The following is a 17,306-nucleotide window of genomic DNA, read 5'->3' on the forward strand; positions in this document are numbered from 1 at the left end:
CTTGAGGATTGACTGGTTTGATCTCCTTGCAGTGCAAGGAACTCTCAAGAGTTTTTTCCAACACCACAGTTCAAAAGCATCAATTCTTCAGCGCTCAGCTTTCTTTATGGCTCAAGTCTCATATCCATACATGATTACTGGAAAAACCATAGCTTTGACTAGAGAGACCTTTGTTTGCAAAGTAATGTCTCTGCTTTTTAATATGTTGTCTAGGTTTGTCATAGCTTTTAAGGAGCAAATGTCTTTTAATTTCATGGCTGCAGTCACCATCTGTGGTGATTTTGGAGCCCAAGAAAAGAGTCTGTCACTGTTTCTATTGTTTCCCCATCTATTTGCCATGAAACGATGGGACTAGATGCCATGATCTTAGTTTTCTGAATGCTGAGTTTTGAGCCAGCTTTTTCACTCCCCTCTTTCACTTTTATCAAGAGGCTTTTTAGTTCTTCGCTTTCTGCCATAAGGGTGGTGTCATCTGCATATCTGAGGTTATTGATATTTCTCTCAGCAATCTTGATTCCAGATTGTGCTTCATCCAGCCTGGCATTTCGCATGATGTAGTCTACATATAAGTTAAATAAGTAGGGTGACAATATACCACTTTGACGTACACAACTGTTGGCCCTCAACTGTTAGTTCCTTTCTCTTCATATATCATGTTAAAGCAATATACATCTTCCCCACCCTTTCCCCCTGTCTAGCACTACTTCTAATATTCATTGAAATGAGATCTTGCATATCTCGGAATATGTTATCCGTGATGAGAGGGGGAGGCATGGTGTGATTTTCCCATACCTGTAAAGGTATAAAGGTCAGCAGCACTATAAAAATCCTTGAAGAGAGTAGGAAAATACCCTACATTAAAATCATGGCACATAGAAGGTACTGAGTGAACAGTGGCTCACTAAAATTACAAAAATCATTGTCAGAACAGGTGCAAACCCAGAGGCAGTGAGAACAAAAGTAACACTGGTAAGTTTTAAGATTTCATGGTCATAAAATGTGAGAACTACAGGAAACCTTAGTATATACAGTCATTCTATAAATGAGAAGACTGAGGCTCAGAGCTGTGTCAATAAAGCCCAATTCAGATCAACCTTAATTTTGCTCTGCAGCCTATGACACCAAACTGCATGAAACTTTAGAGGACTCTAAGGCTGGCTAGTTTGGTTATTGTTATCTACAGATGTGTTCTTCAGTTGTAATTGGAGGACAGAAAATTGGAACACACACACAAACATGAGAGTTTGTTTCTAGTTGAAGAAAACTGAAATGGACTTTTGAATATATTTATTTTTTATAAATGATGAAACTGAGGCCCAGAAAGGGGATGTGACTTTTTGGGAATCAATTCTAGAATCAGTTCTAGAATCCCACTTCTGTAGCTCCAGATAGACACTCAATCCTCACATGAAGGGCTCCTCTTCAGGGCTCCTCTCTTTACTTGGTGTTTCCTATTTTTGATAACCCAGGGCCCTTATACTAACATGAACACAGTACCCGTATCTACCCTTTCATGTACACTGTTTTATTCAGGCCCTAATCTCCAATTCTACCCGCTGACCCCTATCCTCTTTCTAGCCTAAGACACACTCTACATACACCATACACCCTTTACCTTTTCTTAGTTCTAAATCCTTTCAACAGCTCCAACACAGTGATGACTAACAATGGTGTAATGATTCAGCCCCTCCCTGGATATCTATATTTCTAAACTTGCTTAAGATAAAAGGAACTGTCTGAAAAGGCACACTTTGTTGGAATAGAAATAAGTATACGTAGAAAATGCAAGCATTAATTTTTGAAGGATAAAATTATTTTTTATCACAAACTATAAAAAGGGCAGTGTATTAAAAAGCAGAGACATTACTTTGCCCACAAAGGTTCATCTAGTCCAAGCTATGGTTTTTCCAGTAGTCATGTATGAGTGTGAGAGCTGGACTATAAAGAAAGCTGAACACTGAAGAATTGATGCTTTTGAACTGTGGTGTTGAAGACTCTTAAGAGTCCCTTGGACGGCAAAGAGATGAAACCAGTCAATCCTAAAGGAAATCAATCCTGAATATACATTAGAAGGATTAATGCTGAAGCTGAAGCTCCAATACTTTGGCCTGATGTGAAAAGCTGACTCATTAGAAAAGACTCTGATGCTGGGAAAGACTGAAGGCAGAAGGAGAAGGGGACGACAGAGGACAAGATGGTTGGATGGCATCACTAACTCAATGGACATGAGTTTGAGCAAAGTCCTGGAGATGGCGAAGGACAGGGAAGCCTGGCATGCTGCAGTTCACTGGGGTAGCAAAAGAGTCGGACATGGCTGAGCGGCTGAACAACAACAAATAAAAAGGGCAGCACAAGAGAATTTTGGGGGTGATGGAACTGTTTTGTATCTTGATTGTGATTACATGACTATGCATTTGCCAAAATCTGTAGAATTTTACATCAAAAGGAGTGAATCGTACCACGTAAAATTTTTTTAAAAAATTTAAAAAGAGGAATGGAAAAATGATTTCATATCCATCAACATTCTTTAATCTTTCTGCCCAGAGGCAACCACAGTGCAGTGCTGGTCTTATGACATTCCAGTGGTGGAAATTTAGAGTCAGACTTGTTGAGATATTTTGGGGAATGATTTTTTTTTTAGAATTTTTAAACTAGGAAATCATCTATTCCACTGTATTATATTGCAGTTTTTTTGACTTACAGATCTCTTTTTCCACCTCTCCTACACAAAACTGTTAGAACTCCGGATGAAATGTCCCTGTTCAGTTACCCTGGTGTCTCCAGAATCTACCTAGTATATCTGACACCTAGTGGTTACTCAGTGAATATCTGCTGAAAAAAACAGAAGTCTTGTTTTAAGTACAAAGGAAATGTGAAAATAAATATGGTATAGTTCCTGCTCTGAAAGAACTTTAAAACCCAATGGTCATGTACCCTCAATATAGTTAGCAATACAAAGACATAAGTGGGAAATAAAAGACGATAGAAGGCGGGGAAAGATTTTCATACAGACTGATAATGGAAACTCATTCTAATGTTCTATAATGAGCATTAGTGTATAGTGTGTAACAGGCGACACTTCAATGTATTTTCATGGAGCTGTGGTTGGTGAAAAACCTGGGTGACAGAAAGAGACCAGATGGAGATAGTCTATCTAAAAATGTTTTACCTAATTGCAGTTTTTTAAAGTGAAACTGAGGATGCAGCATCCTTTGACAAAATCGCATCACCATGGAATCTATTAAAAATCAGGTCCTGAAGGAAAACAATAATGTCAATAAAAAGTAAGTCATTCTGGATATCTCACAGGCTTCCTCTAGAAGATAAACGTAAGTGTTACAGTAATGGCTGTATGATCATGACATTAAACACATGATATAAAGTTCAGCTATTAATATTTTATTCTTAAATGTCAAGGCCCTCTTTGCTCTGGGAATTAAGGATTCCAATTCAGTCTCCTGTCCAGGTCATCTAGGGTTTCGTAAACAATGTTCTGTTTCCTTCACTGTAACAGTTTACTTCAGGAGCCAAAATCTATTCATAAGCTAGAATCAGGTTACAAGAAGTGATTTGTCAATTATTATGTAAAAGATTAAGCAATCCATCAGTGTTATAGTTTAAGAACTTATTTATCTATTAAATAACTGCTGCATGCCTATCTGGGTATGTGCCAGGCAGAAGAAAAGAGCATATTACCTACAGGTAACAATAACATCTGGCTGCCAAAGACAGTTTACTGGTTTATGACCCAGTTAAGTTGCAACCGGAGAAGGCAATGGCACCCCACTCCAGTACTCTTGCCTGGAAAATCCCATGGATGGAGGAGCCTGGTAGGCTGCAGTCCATGGGGTCTCGAAGAGTCAGACACGACTGAGCGACTTCACTTTCACTTTCATGAATTGGAGAAGGAAATGGCAGTTCACTCCAGTGTTCTTGCCTGGAGAACCCCAGGTACAGGGGAGCCTGGTGGGCTGCCGTCTATGGGGTCACACAGAGTCGGACACGACTGAAGTGACAGCAGCAGCAAGTTGCAACTTTGTACCAAAAAATGGAGTTAGAAGGTAGAATATTGTCACTATATTTATGCTATGTGTGTTAGTCGCTCAGTTGTGTCCAACTCTTTGCGACTCCATGGACTGTAGCCCACTCGGCTCCTCTGTCCATGGAACTCTCTAGGCAAGGTAGTGGACTGCCACTCCCTTATCCAGGGGTTCTTCCCAACTCAGGGATTAGAACTCAGGTCTCCTGCATTGCAGGGGGATTCTTTACCATCTGAGCCACTGGGGAAGACCTCGTATTTATGCTTCTAAGTATCAAATCATCTTGATGACTGTTCTGCAAAGAAAATAACTACAGGTCAACAATTCCTTCTTATAAACCCTTGGGACCAGGTGTGATTCAGAAATCCTTAGTTTACAATGGCAGTAAGGTCCACATACCACGTTATGTATGGAATGTCTCCAGGAGGGTCTTGGACAGCACACTGTGATCAAACCACATTTCTACAGTGAAGTGAATGTATGCTTACACTAAATAGCATGGGTAAAACCTATAATGGTCTCATATCAGTACAAGCCAAGCCAAGTTTTACTTACCAGGTACCCAATTTCTTCATATGTAAAACAAAGTTCTATTTAACTTCTCCAAGTTATGGATTGACTAAAATGAGTATTGAATCAAAACTGAAATATTTGTATCATGTATTAATTTAAGCATTGATTTAGTGCTCCCCACATGGATCAAAAGGGCTTGAATATCACTTCATTTTTATAAACATTTTCTTAGTGTAAACAATTTTTTTTCTCTAAGCTGCTTTACTGCCTTCAAAACAAGCTGTATGAAAATATACCCACTGATATTAATGGGTATGGGTAGGAGAACGGGCATTAAAAAAAATCCTCTTAGTTGTAAATTACGAACACAAATCCCAGCAACCTTGAAATGTTTTTCTTGGAGGGGAGAAAAGATGAAATGATATCAAGTACATAGTGAAAACAAAGTCAAGTTTACTACAGCATAAACCATAGATTACCTATAAAGTTTTAAAAATGCTTTCAATGAGTTTTTAAAAATGTGATTTAAAGAGTTATGGAACTTCTGTTTTGTCATCAAAAGGGCTTGGTGTCACATGGTTGTTCTACCTCTTCGGGAAATGTAGGTAAACAATGCATTTGTAGTCTTGGCCAAATGGGAGATACTGAGGTCTGCAACATTTACTGTTTCACCTAAAAGCAAGATATTAATAGCAGTTCTCGTATGTATTTCAAATGCCAAACAAACCTGGGTTTTATTTTCAATTTCTACTTATTAATGGGTAACCCTGGACAGATTTATCTCTTAATTATAAGATGAGGTGATTTCTACCCTAAGTACTATTGAATAAAAATGGTGTTAGTTGTTCAGTCGTGTCTCTTTGCGACTCCACGGACTGTAGCCCACCAGGCTCCTCTGTGCATGGAATTCTCTAGGCAAGATTACTGGAGTGGGTTGCCATTCCCTTCTCCAGGGGTTCTTCCTGACCCAGGAATTGAACCCAGGTCTCCTGCATTGCAGGTGGATTCTTTACTGTCTGCACCACCAGGGAAGGGAAAAATGGGAGCTAAAGGTATAATTTATGACAGTACTAGCTCACTGTTGGGAAGGGAAAAAAAAATCCCTCGATTCACCTATTGAATATATAAGGAAAGGGGGTATTAATTTCCTTAGTTGGAGGTAGGTTAATATTGAAATGTTTGATTAGTGTCTAGACTTATACAAAGTAAGATGTCATAAGTTTTCCAGAGCTCGGGTCTCTAAAAAGATCTTAATCAGCTCTTGAATACAACAGTGAAAAAGAGTAAGTTCCTATCTAAAAAGTTTAGCCACGGTTCTTAATCACAGGTTAATAGAATTCAGGGTTCCATAAACTTGGATGGGAAAATATTACATTCCTATTTTCAATAACTTCTAATAAAACTTGAATGCAGGTAACAGATTACAGTAGTATTAGGAGTAAATATGACTGTCATAGCTGAAGTCTGATTATTTTCCTATTACAATTGTTACAGACAACTTGCTTGAGCTTTAAAAAAGATATTTGGCTGTGCCAGGTCTTAGTTGCGGCATGTGGGATCTAGCTTCCAGACCATGGGTTGAACCTGAGCCCCCTGCATTGGGAGCTTAAATTTTTAGCCACTGGATCAGCAGGAAAGTCCCTAGAGCTTGTTAGTTTATATATATTTATATATGTTGCTATGTCCAAAATTTAAAAAATTTGTGTTCACTTCAGTATTATTGTATCCTTTTATTTTGCTATACCTTGCATATACTTTTTAAAAACTTTTTGGAAAAGTGATCCATAGATTTCACTAGATTGACTAAGGGGTTCAGTTCAGTCTCTCAGTCACGTCAGACTCATTGAGACACCATGGATTGCAGCACACCAGGCTGCCATGACCAAGGGGTACATGACAGTAAAAAGTTGAGTCTGGTGGCTTAGATGGTGAAGAGTCTGCCTGCAATGCAGGAGACCTGGGTTCTAGGAGTCCCTAGATCGTGAAGATCCTCTGGAGAAGGGAATGGAAACCCAGTCCAGTATTCTTGCCTGGAGAATTTCATGGGCAGAGGAGTCTAGCAGAGTCTATGGGATCCCAAAGATTTGGAACCAACAGTGACTAACACTTTCACTTCAATGGTCTCCAAGTTTCAGTTATTTTTGTACCTCCACAGTCTTTTTTACTTAGTAACTAATCAATATATATAGAACAAAATAAATTGATTTAAATTGTCTGAAATAATACCCCCATTCCCCAATACTGATATTCTAGATGTCTAGAATACCCTACTATAAGGTTTCTTCTTTAAGAATTTTCCAGTTTGTTGTGATTCACACAGTCAAAAGCTTTGGCATAGTCAATGAAGCAGATGTTTCTCTGTTACTCTTCTTGCTTTTTCTATGATCCAACGGATGTTGGCAATTTGATCTCTGGTTCCTCTGCCTTTAAATCCAGCTTGAACATCTGGAAGTTCACGTACTATTGAAGCCTGGCTTGGAGAATTTTGAGCATTACTTTACTAGCATGTGAGATGAGTGCAATTGTGCAGTAGTTTGAACATTCTTTGGCATTGACTTTCTTTGGGATTGGAATGAAAACTGACCTTTTCCAGTCCTGTGGCCACTGCTGAGTTTTCCAAATTTGCTGGCATATTGAGTGCAGCACTTTCACAGCATCATCTTTTAGGATTTGAAATAGCTCAACTGGAATTCCATCACTTCTAGCTTTGTTCGTAGTGATGCTTTCTAAGGTCTACTTGACTTCGCATTCCAGGAAGTCTGGCTCTAGGTGAGTGATCACACCATCGTGGTTACCTGGGTTGCGATCTTTTTGTACAGTTCTTCTGTGTATTCTTGCCATCTCTTCTTTAATTTTTTTTCCCTTCTCTTAATATCTTCTGCTTCTGTTAGGTCCATACCATTTCTGTCCTTTATTGTGCCCATCTTTGCATGAAATGTTCACTTGGTATCTCTAATTTCCTTGAAAATATCTCTAGTCTTTTTCATTCTATTGCTTTCCTCTATTTCTTTGCACTGATCACTGAGGAAGGCTTTCTTATCTCTCCATGCTATTCTTTGTAACTTTGCATTCAAATGGGTATATCTTTCCTTTTCTCCTTTGCCTTTAGCCTCTCTTCTTTTCACAGGTATTTGTAAGGCCTCATCAGACAACCATTTTGCCTTTTTCTTGGGGATGATTGTCGCCTCCTGTACAATGTCACGAAACTCCGTCCATAGTTCTTCAGGCACAGATCTCCTCCTGAGAAATCTATATGCAGGTCAAGAAGCAAGTTAGAACTCGACACGGAACAATGGACTTGACCCAAAGTGGGAAAGCAGTAGGTCAAGGCTGTATTTTGTCACCCTTGTTATTTAATTTCTATGCAGAGTACCTCATGTGAAATGCCAGGATGGATGAAGTGCAAGCTGGAATCAAGACTGCTGGGAGAAATTTCAATAACCTCAGATATGCAGATGACACCACCCTTATGGCAGAAAGCAAAGAGGAAGTAAAGAACCTCTTGATGAAAGTGAGACAGTGAAAAAGTTGGCTTAGAACTCAACATTCAAAAAATGAAGATCATGGCATCTGGTCTCATCACTTCAAGGCAAACAGATAGGGAAACAACGGAAACAGTGAGACTTTATTTTCTTGGGCTCCACATCACTGCAGATGGTGACTGCGGCCATCAAATTAAAAGATGCTTGCTCCTTGCAAGAAAAAGTATGACCAACCTAGACAACATATTAAAAAGCAGAGACATTACTTTGTCAACAAAGGTCTGTCTAGTCAAAGCTATGGTTTTTCCAGTAGTCATGTATGGATGTGAGAGTTGGAGTATAATGAAAGCTGAGTGCTTAAGAATTGATGCTTTTAAACTGTGGTGTTGGAGAAGACTCTTGGGAGTCCCTTGGACTGCAAGGAGGCCAAACCAGGCAATCCTCAAGGAAATCAGTCCTGAATATTCATTGCAAGGACTGATAGTAAGCTGAAACTCCAATACTTTGGCCACCTGATGCAAAGAACTGACTCATTTGAACAGATCCTGATGCTGGGAAAGACTGAAGACAGGAAGAGAAGGGGACAACAGAGGATGACATAGTTGGATGGCATCACCGACTCAAGGGACATGAGTTTGAGCAAACTCTGGAGTTGGTGATCGACAGGGAAGCCTGGTGTGCTGCAGCCTGTGGGCTTGCAGAGTCAGACACGACTGAGCTACTGAACTACTTTTTATTCAAAATCTTTTAATCAAATGCTTTAGATACGAGCATGGATCATATAATTCATGCCTTTCCCTAAAATAAACTATTATACACCCGATTTAAGCAATACGTGCCGTGGTTGAATTATAGTCTTTATTGAATACAACTACAAAGAGAAGATTTTGAAAGTTTTTGCTCTGTGTCTTGGAACTGCAGCAAGAAGTATTGAGCACAATGGAAAGAAGAGTTAGTACACAAAATTGAGGAAGGCGGAGAATGTATTGAGGTGTGATTTTGGCAAGCTGTTTTACCTTTGTGCTTTCAAGTAGAACTAGGTGAAGAGGTGAGTTCATTAAAAATCAGATTCCTAGGGACTTCCCTGGTGGTCTAGCGGTTAAGACTCCGTGCTTCCACTGCAGGGGTGTGGGTTTGATCCCTGGTTGGGGGACAAAAAGGGCTTCCCTGGTGGCTCAGTGGTTATCCTAGGAGAGTCTGTTGCTGAAGCCTCTAGATTACACTGCAGAATACATACAACAGAAAACAATTTGGTTTTCCAGGTTAGCCTATTTTTAAAGATAAGGCAACAGATTTAACAGTTAATTTGCCTAAGCTGAGATACCTTACTCACTAGTCTATTAGTTTGGGAATCCAGAAGCCACTCCTGACGTGAAGGCAATTCTTTCAAGCGATGTGTTTGGAACTTGTTGCTGCTGCTGCTGCTAAGTCGCTTCAGTCGTGTCCGACTCTGCAACCCCATAGACAGCAGCCCACCAGGCTCCCCGTTCCCTGGGATTCTCCGGGCAAGAGTACTGGAGTGGGTTGCCATTGCCTTCTCTGTTGGAACTTCTTACAGACCTAATATTCTTAAAAGTGGACCATAAAGCTTGAACTCACTTCAGGTATTTGCAGACCAAACCCTGAAAATTTAAATTTATTTTAGACAATACTTTTCTTACTTGATCTTTAAACTGTCAGTGGCAGAGTCCCTAAGTTAATTGTAAATTATGGTATAAATATCACATTTATGTTATACATATTTACATAAAGCTTCAGTTACTAAACTAGGTATTTGGTAAAGTTAAAACTGATGGGACATTAACTTATAACATCTAAAGCAGAGAATCATACTCATGCTTAAAAATGGTTTAATTTTTGAAGGACAGTACTTTCAGTGAATCCTTAGTGAGATTTGCAAAAAACCATGTTTTTGTGTTACAGCTGATAGTGATCTCCATATACATTCAATTCTCATAGCAGCCAAATGAGAGAAGTACTATACCCACTGTACAGATGAATCTGAGGCATAGGGTTAAACAACTTGCTCAGTCAAACCAATGGGAAGAAGTGTGACTTCAAACCAGGCTGACTGGCTCTGAGACTATGCTCCAAGCCACCACACTACACTGCCTTTTGAGTGCTTATAATGTAAAATAGTATAAACAAATAGTGTGACAGACCTCAACCAGCAGAAAAATATTTTAACAGCATATCCTGCTTATCAGAGGAACTGCTTTCTAGTTATCTGAACTGTTAAATGCACTTTAAGTAAACTTTGCAGACTGAGCAAATATTAAAAAGTAATAACTAATCGCCTTAAATAATTAACTCAGCAGTAAAGAGGGGTGCAAGTAACTTTTCTGAATCTGACTATAACTCTGGGCCCACAACCAACAATTATTCTGTTTCTGTTAACACTGTTTATCTTTCCCTCTCTCCAGATGGTTGAAGAGGTGGGTGAGAGTCTTAAATTTGCTAAAAATAGGTTATTAGCTCAAACAGTCAAGTTTTAGCCTAAAACGGGGCATCTTGCTGGGTGTACAGAGGCTAGTAACTCACAGCAGACAGCAATTCACGGGTAGCCACAGGCTTGTCTTTTCATGGAAACAGCTCAGGTCATTTCTTCTGGTGCATCTCATGAAAAGCAGTGAGATAACATTTGGACATACTGTGTTCCTGTGCCAAAATCTAGAAGTAACCAACTTCCTATATTTTCTGATTATGCAAAATCTCATCTGGCTTAGTTGTTTTCCTCTTTCAGTGACATCTTTCCATTTATTCTGCCAGTTAAACTCCCAGAGGCAAACAGTAGCTCATTTACATTATTGGGTAACTGAATGAGAGTTCAGGTTATTGAAAATTTAGTTCCTATCAGTTAGAATTGGGTTTACCACCTCTTGTGTAGGGACTGGTTGCCCTCAAGTATTAGTTGCTTTTCCCTCCATATATGTTTTCCTGGATTTTTACAATCATACCCTCCTCACTTAATGACACTAAAGAATGTAACTATCTCAGATTTCTCCTCCTCTAGGTAATGTATAATGAAAAATCATAGCTGGGCAAGAAACAGACACGTCCTGTTCAAGTCTAACCTCCTGGTTCAAGTGAGCACCATTTTTTTCTAAAAGAGGTTGTGAGGATCCCAGGCAGTAGGGATAGGAAGAATTAATGATACAGGAATAAAGGGCAGGCTTCCCAGGTGGCTCAATGGTAAAAAACCCACCTGCAATGCCAGAGACACAGATTTAATCCCTGGGTTGGGGAGATTCCCTGGAGAAGGAAATGGCAACCCACTCCAGTATTGCCTGGAAAATCTCATGGACAGAGAAGCCTAGTGGGCTACAGTCCACTAGGAGTAGCAAAGAGTTAGACACAATGGAGCATGCATGTGAATATAAAGGGCAGATATCACCTATAAGAACATGTCATTTTTCAAAAGAAGCTGAGGCTCACGGTCATTGCTATGCTTTTTCTGGAACTGTCATATAAATCGCTATCCTGGAGTATATGGGTGCGAGCTCAGTCACTTCAGTTGTGTCTAACTCTACAACCCTATGGACTGTAGCCCACTAGGCTCCTCTGTCTGTGAGGATTCTCCAGGCAAGAATACTGGAGTGGGTTGCCATGCCCTTCTCCAGTCCTGGAGTACAAGTTTGGTTAAATGAAACAACTGAAAACTGGGAATGAAAAATAATTAAATCAAATGAAAAGCATCAAGTAACACGTAGGAAAAAAAAATAAAAAATCAAAAAAGTACTTCAGAGCTCTTCCCCCTTTCCTCCTGGCCTGATTTCAATGCAAGGCAGAATTTTAAGTCTTGATTCCTTTGGGAAATAATCAGACTGCTATGAAATATAGAAAGTGATTCTGATCTCTAAGTAGGACGATTTAAATACAAACCCTCTTTTAATCCCACATTCCCTCTGTAAACAACTATTTCTTACCTCTTTTGGAGCCAAACTTCTTAAAGAAGCTGTCTACATATGGTACCTACTTCTTTCCCCCTTCCCTTCACTTAACCTTCAAACTCCTGAAATCTGGCTTCCTCTCAGTACTCCATAAACCTTAGAATTTCCATACAAGAACCCAAAACAGCAACAAATTCAAAACAGGTTCCAAGAATTAGGAAGATAAGTGAGCAGAGTTTATCTGGAAAACAAGAAAATCCAGGACACATCTTTGGCAAATACATTGCCAGATGAGATGCAACAAAAACTGTTCATCTCAGAACTATCAAGAAACAAACAATTTTAGAAAGACACAAACATGAATACTGAAAACAGAACAGCCATGGGACTGAAATTCAAAAGGCATAATGCCTAATATTAAAGATACAAACAGTAAGCAAGACAAGAGTTGAAATGGAATTCTTCCATTGAGACTGTCAAATGTAAAATAAATAAATGTAAAGTTCATCACCAAAAACAGCACTTAATTTTCAATACATTATCAATTTTTGCATCCCATTACTAGGAAAGTATTCCATTGAAATAGCACAGGACTGATGGGGGTCTTTTACATCACACTTATGTAAGATGCTGCTTAGTTGCAGTTAAGCAATTACAATAAAGTGCTCTATTATATTATATTAGTTACTTGCAATATACTTTTATACATTACCACTTAGGCAACTGCTTTATTTCAGCATGTTTAACATTTAAATGAACGTTTTCTGTAATTTTTCTGTCTTAATATAAAAGACTATGAAACATTCACTAGGAAATGCCTCTACATATGCTAACATTGAGTCAATAGCATAAATGCTCTCCAGTTCAATGTGGACAACTGCCAAGAAACTATGAAAGATTCTGCTTAATACTATATTAATGACTAAAAGTCTGATGGTACAGAATAAGGAAGGAGGAAAGCTGAGTTTTATTTTGGCTCAAAGGTAGAAAAAAAAGATCATTTAGATTATGTCAAGGGTTATGGTTACTGAACTTTACCTTATGGAGGTGGAGTAACTCAAACAAATCCCCAGGCTATTCCATTTATAAGCACCTATGTGCCAAATTCACCAAGTCATGGCTTAGGAGTAAATAGATGATTTTGATGAACATTTTCTAAAACATTTTCTAAAATGTCTTAAGACAGAACTCACTGAGGATTAACCTTTACAGCAAGTTCAAAAACAGTACTATAAAGTCCATAATCGAATTACGAATTATACGGACCTACTTACATAATTGCTTAAAACTGTACATCTCTGCAGTTTCCTTAAGTGGCTATATTCATGAACATATTTATATTGGATTAAGTTCAGCTTTATATACTTATTCTTGCAAAGAAATGTTCTAGTGCCACTTTAATTATCCAAACCTACTAAAAACTGAGAAATAAAAATCATGAAAGGCTCATTTTTCTGGTTAATTAAACACAGCAGCTACAATTATACCAACCTGTTACAAAAACAACAGTGGGTCAACTAAACAAGACTAGAAAACATATGCTTAAGTTTTCTGAATGCTGTTAAAGTAAAATGTGTAAATATGAAATATTTGTTTCCAGAATAAGTTAAAAATCTGAGTTTCCTGAGAAACTCCAAATGCTGAACCCTGTATAACATGCTCATCTGTGTCCACTTTAAAAATAAATGGTGTAGAAAACATTTAACTCAATATAAGGCTATCCAATATGATAATTTTGGTAAAATGCTTTTCATTTTCCCCCTTAAGTTTCCATGTCTTAATTCTGTGACCAACTTAAAATAACTCTTACTGTAACTGCTGGGGTTTACATCACCTTTGGATTGCTGGCATTTCATTTCTGAGAATGGTTAAGAAAATTGATTTTATTTTGGAAGCGATAAAGAAAGGCAGACAATATAACTGATAGTTGCTCTCTCAAATTTCATAGCTTGAAATATAAAAGCATTATTTTAGATCTCTGCAGGCATGAAACAATTCTAACATTTTTTATAATTTGGGACATCACCTTTTAGAGAATTAACTAACTACACTGATTCTCAATGAAGACAGGGCCTAATTTTCATAACCAATTGAGGGTTTTTCAAACTATACAAGTACACAAGCAAAATTTTATTGTAATTTTTTTCAATTTCAGCTACCCCAGGCACTACCATGAAAACAGTAACAGGAATTTTACATTCCTTACGTGGTACGGGCTGAAAAAAAATGTCTTATATCATAATTCTATCAAAGGAGAAACTGGAACTATACTTTGTTAAGAATTTGGTCATACAAGTTTGACTTACCAACAAACTGTGAGAAGAGTTCATCTAAGGTAATCCCTGTCCTTGGGTCCTAAGTACTTTGAGACTACTTTTTAAAAACTTAAAAAAAAACCACAACAAATTTACATGTTCAAAGTCCTCTACTAAATGCTTTACATAACTTTGTTTAATCTTCCCCATCATCCCTGAGACTTAGGTTACAAATTTCCTATAAAAAATTAGCAAGCCATTCAAAACAGATCTGACACTGAAGCAGCAGGAACCCAGATAGGCCATTAATACTATCCAAAACACTAAAGTCAGTCTTCACATACCATCTCTAAGAGGATCTCCTTTTATAAAAGTACTCACGGAGAGTTTGACTCTTGGCGTTGCTTTAAAATTTTCATATATTTATTCTGTCTTTATTCTTTAGTAGATATGGATAAAAATGTTACATGATTTTGAATGTAAAGATCACAAATTTAGTAATGTCAAAGAATTTGCAGCTAAAAAAGATATTCTCTTTATATATGTCATGTACTCAAATACCAAGAATACTACAGATCATCAATAATTTTTAAAAGTTAGGATTGAGAGCAAGGAGTTAAAGAAAAATTATTTTCAGAAATTCAAATATCTTGTTGATTCCATCTAGATACTTCAGTTTAACTATCTGAATAACTTTACCGTAAGTTTGTCATAGCTCTGAGCTTATTGCTAAGTGTCTTTTGCGATCAGAGTTTCTTAGATTAAATTTCACTCAAAGAAATATTCAAGAAGTCAGGATATTATGGTATTCTTAAGGTAAAATTGATGCCCCTCCTCTACATAAATTAATCTTTAGGTCATCTACACGTCTTGAAAATTCATTTATGAATATATTAATGAACCTAAAATCTTGGCCAAAACTTTATTACTCATGTCACACACCACAAAAAGCTACAAATCTGGGATGTAGAAGGCTGCTCTACCCTACCGCTGTAAACTCACCTATAGTGTTTTAAAGATATACAACAGCTGGTGACAACCCTGAACAAAAATTATTCAGCTGGGTGAATGGGTAGGAAATAGCTTCACGTATCTAGAGTTCCACAGGTGATCCAGACACTTGACCCTATTGAGAAAACCCTTGACCTAACAACTCAATACTCTTTAATGAGCTATGTACAATACAAATCAATGTCCTAATTCTGTTTTGAGATAAAAAGAAAGGAGGTTTACCTACGTAAGGCATTCCTAACTGCACTTCGCAGTTTCCTTCACTTCGGCCACACCCCACAGCATGTGGGATCTTAGTTCCCTGCTGCTGCTGCTCAGCTGTATCTGACTCTTTAAGACCCCATGGATTAGAGCCCCCCAGGCTCCGCTGTCCGTGGGATTTTCCAGGCAAGAATACTGGAATGGGCTGCCATTTCCTTCTCCAGGGATCTTGCAGACACAGGGATCAAACCCACATCTCCTGTATTGGCAGGTGGCCCCCTTACCACCGAGCCACCTGGTCCACCTGCACCTGCCGCACTGGCAGGTGGAGTCCTAACTACAGCATCACCAGGGACGCCCCCTACAGTGTTCATTCTGGAACACTGAGGTTATTCTTTCACAAGTTGGCATCATCAACTCCTGTAATACTAATTTTTTAAACAAAATATCCACATAGAGTACATAATTTTTTTCCTAAAACTTAAGGGTCAGGGAGTTGTTTTTTGAGACAGTAACTAGATTTCATTTCTTTATGGCTTGATGCCCATTAGATAAAAGGCTGAAAAGAATTTCTAACTACCCAAACACACGACAAATTACAGAAATCACTATATTATACAGGTCTCATTTCTCTCATACAATGTTTCTGAGAAATCTGCTGGGTTCCTCCGCCCCCAACAAATTTTTTTTTTTTATAGTAACTCAAATTGAGGAGGTTATTGCTTATATAAAGGAGTCTCTTACAAAATGAACAAGATAAGTTCATATGAGACACAACAACACCCATGAATCACCAACCCCTAAAAATAATTTGTATGAGTTTGAAAGGAAGCCTAAATGTAAATCTGTTCAGTCTATTTTGTCTCTCTTAAGGTTAAAACATGTCTATAGTTATACAAAGAAACATAGATCACAAAGAAAACAGTACACATTTTGTTCCTTTTCCTATACTTACCAACATTACTTGTAAAGAAGGTATTTCTGAATAACAAATAATTCCATAAGCTCCATGCATAACTGAGACCAACACATACTACCTCTGTTTAAAAATGAAAGCCATTCATCTGTCTTGTTCCTAGAAACATGACAATATGTAAGATCATTCTTTATAAAACTGTTTCTGTAATTATCATCTGCATACATCTGAGAAATGTTTTGACCATGTTTTTGTCATTTATAATCACTCTGACTAGTCTTTCCTTGATACAGTAATCCACTTATCAGCTATAATTTTAACTCCTAAGAAGTGAAGTGCATACCCCTACTGACCCAAAGTGATGTTATGTTTTCAGGATAATATGCAAAAGGAAAGGAGAAAAACAGCACTAATATATCAGCCTTTTAAGACCTTCCGACACCCTCAAGAAGAAAGAAAATTTCTCATCTTTTCATAGTGAAGACAGATTCTGAAAAAGAACACACAGCATTGTTTAATAACACAACTGGAGAAAAAACACAGTTCATTCGAGATACTGGGCAAAACAACTTGAAAGACCAATGACTTTAGTCTCAGCTACTTAGTTTGAAAGAAAATTAGTTGCTAACGTAGTGGTATATATGGAGTTCTACAAATTAAACACTAATTGTATTTTTAAAGTAAGTTGGTGGTCCATGGTCCTGAAGATCCCGTCTGGGCAGTAATTTTAGTATCCACTCTATGTTTATTCAAGAACCCTCTTACTCAGTAACCAATCTCCAGCCGTCCACAGGTCGATCATCAGTATTCCCTTTTAACGTCTCCCTGCCTTCGCTGGCAAGTATGAAGATGTCATTTTAAACAGGGACTTTGTGTTTTTCTTTACTGCGGGGCCAAAGCGCCGTTCCCTTCCAGTTTAGCTACCTTTCAACATCGATGTCTTTCGAACCTTTTGCAAACCCTTTCTGCATGAAAGACCAATGAGGGTCCGACACCTT

At 38.1% G+C, this 17,306-nt stretch overlaps 3 long non-coding RNA genes across 8 annotated transcripts in view; 2 read left to right on the forward strand and 1 right to left on the reverse strand.

Moving 5' to 3' along the window:
* The window catches only part of LOC112585148, a 41,484-nt gene extending 33,502 nt beyond the window's left edge, over nt 1–7,982 (forward strand). The window contains exon 3 of one of the 2 annotated variants that reach the window (XR_006551308.1): nt 7,922–7,982. This is a non-coding gene — a long non-coding RNA (uncharacterized LOC112585148). Of the gene's footprint in view, nt 1–7,680; nt 7,743–7,921 lie in introns of those variants that run through there. The other variant, XR_003109577.2, reaches the window with a different exon arrangement.
* On the reverse strand, nt 7,743–16,686 carry LOC123333765. Of its 5 annotated transcripts, none has more exons than XR_006551305.1 (3): nt 16,348–16,686; nt 9,052–9,657; nt 7,743–7,802 (listed from the first exon to the last, which is right to left on the reverse strand). It is a non-coding gene; the product is annotated as an uncharacterized LOC123333765 (long non-coding RNA). The 5 variants fall into 5 exon arrangements; XR_006551306.1 differs by lacking the exon at nt 7,743–7,802 and adding an exon at nt 8,213–8,269; XR_006551302.2 differs by lacking the exon at nt 7,743–7,802 and having other exon boundaries at nt 8,755–9,257; nt 9,369–9,657.
* On the forward strand, nt 11,757–17,176 carry LOC123333766. The gene is made up of 2 exons (XR_006551309.1): nt 11,757–14,260; nt 16,685–17,176. It is a non-coding gene; the product is annotated as an uncharacterized LOC123333766 (long non-coding RNA).
* Nucleotides 17,177–17,306: the final 130 nt, after the last annotated feature.

Source organism: Bubalus bubalis, chromosome 5, assembly GCF_019923935.1.
Source record: "Bubalus bubalis isolate 160015118507 breed Murrah chromosome 5, NDDB_SH_1, whole genome shotgun sequence".
In the NCBI taxonomy this organism is placed as follows: domain Eukaryota; kingdom Metazoa; phylum Chordata; class Mammalia; order Artiodactyla; family Bovidae; genus Bubalus; species Bubalus bubalis.